At 75.4% G+C, this 2122-nt stretch overlaps 1 non-coding gene across 1 annotated transcript; it reads left to right on the forward strand.

Moving 5' to 3' along the window:
* Window positions 1-616: 616 nt before the first annotated feature.
* Window positions 617-735, forward strand: LOC135978967 (5S ribosomal RNA). The gene has a single exon (XR_010596305.1). It is a non-coding gene; the product is annotated as a 5S ribosomal RNA (ribosomal RNA).
* Window positions 736-2122: the final 1387 nt, after the last annotated feature.

Genomic DNA, 2122 nt, shown 5'->3' on the forward strand with positions numbered 1-2122 from the left:
TGACGCCTCCGAGGAGGGGACGCCCAGGGAAGGAGGGAGATCCGGGTTGACCTGGTGACCGGACGGGAAAGAGGCCACCGGGCGTGCCCCCGTTAAAACCCCTAGGGGTTGACCTGGTGGCCGGAAAGCAAACCGGCCACTGGGTAGGCCGGTCGGCAACCTAGGGGTTGACCTGGTGGCCGGGAAGCGAACCGGCCAGCAGGTGAACCCGTCCGATTCCACGGGTTGACCTGGTGCCCGGGAGGGGACTCTGAAAATTTTTTCAGCCCTTTCGACTCGGGGTTGACCTGGTGGCCGAGAGGGGCCTCGCACGGCAGGCAAGCCGCCCTGGGCTCACCCTCCCCGGCCGCAGCGAGGGACTGCCCCTCCCCACCCCCCGGCTGACAGGATCGGGCGCACTGGAAGTCCGGGACAGTATTTTCCCCGACGCCGGGGAGGGCGGGCGGAGGGGCTCTGGCGGCCAGCCCGGGCCCCGGAGCTCGAAAAGGAAAAAAGGACCGGGCCCGCGAGAGACGGGGGCCCTGCCGCAGGGGGGGGGGCAGTCCGACCGGGGCTCACCGTGCGGCAGGCCCGGGCGTCGGCAGGGGAAAGCGGGCGAGGAGGCGCGGGGCCGGGTGCCTACGGCCATACCGGACCGAACGCCCCCGATCCCGTCCGATCTCGGAAGGTAAACCGTCCCGGGCCTGGCTAGTACTTGGATGGGTGACCGCCTGGGAATCCCAGGTGCCGTAGGCAGCTTTTCCCGGTCCGAGTCAGCTCTCTCTCCTTTTCTGGGGGGGAAGGAGAGGGGGGGACGGGCCGGAAAGCCCCTCGTCGCTCCTGCCGAGTCGGAGGTCGCGGCCGCAGGTCACGGGTCTGGGCGCCTGGGGTCCGGCTCCCCACCCACCCGGCTTCCTCCGCGGAGGACCCCCCCCCGGGGCCACCGAAGCCGCTGGGGGAGACGCCGGGCATGGGGCGGACTGGCCCGGACCCTCCCGGCCGCCGGCCCGCAGGTCCGCCCCGAATCCCCCCCCGCGGCCACCCAGGCCAGGCCTGGCCAGGCGGGACGGACGGCGGGTGTCCAGCGCCCAGCGGCTTCCTCCAGCGGGGACCCACGGACCCCAAAGCCGCAGGGGGAGGCCCCGGGCCTGGGACGGACTCGCTCGGACCCCCTGCGCCCGGCCGCCGGCCCGCGGGACCGCCCCGAATCCCCCCGCGGCCACCCAGGCCAGGCCTGGCCAGGCGGGACGGACGGCGGGTGTCCAGCGCCCAGCGGCTTCCTCCAGCGGGGACCCACGGACCCCAAAGCCGCAGGGGGAGACCCCAGGCCCGGGACCGACTCGCTCGGACCCCCCGCCTCCCCTGCGCCCGGCCGCCGGCCCGCGGGACCGCCCCGAATCCCCCCGCGGCCACCCAGGCCAGGCCTGGCCAGGCGGGACGGACGGCGGGTGTCCAGCTCCCAGTGGCTTCCGCCAGCGGGGACCCACGGACCCCAAAGCCGCAGGGGGAGGCCCCGGGCCCGGGACGGACTCGCTCGGACCCCCCGCCTCCCCTGCGCCCGGCCCCCGGCCCGCGGGACCGCCCCGAATCCCCCCGCGGCCATCCAGGCCAGGCCTGGCCTGGCGGGCCGGTGTGCAGCTCCCCCGGGCTTCCTCCCCCGACGACCCGCGCCCCCCTGAGCCGCAGGCGGAGACCCCGGCCCCGGGGCGGACCGGCCCGGGCTCGCCCGAGCCCCCTGCGCCCGGCCCGCAGGACCGCCCCCCCGAATCCCCCGGGAGAGGCCCGGCCTGCACGCCACTGACGACCCGCGGCCCCCAAAGTCGCAGGAGGCGCCCCCCCCCCCCGGTTAGCCCCGTCTCGCTCCGCGCCCCCCGCCCCTCGCTGCCGGGACCGGGCGCCGCCCCAGAGTCAGCCGCAGCCGGCCGGCCTGAGAGCTGCCCTCCTGTGGACGACGGTGAGTTTACCTTGATACTAACCGGCCGTCAGCCAGGTCAACCCCATTGCTAGACTGGGGTGGACCTGGTGGCCGAGTGGGGACTTGGAACATTTGACAGCTGCTTCCCGGGGCTTGACCGGTTGTCCTGAACGCCCCCCACCCCCACCCCCAGCCCCCGGCTCCTGCTCCCCTCTCCCCAGCCTCGGT

This window comes from Chrysemys picta, unplaced genomic scaffold, assembly GCF_011386835.1.
Source record: "Chrysemys picta bellii isolate R12L10 unplaced genomic scaffold, ASM1138683v2 scaf578, whole genome shotgun sequence".
NCBI classification, from domain to species: domain Eukaryota; kingdom Metazoa; phylum Chordata; order Testudines; family Emydidae; genus Chrysemys; species Chrysemys picta.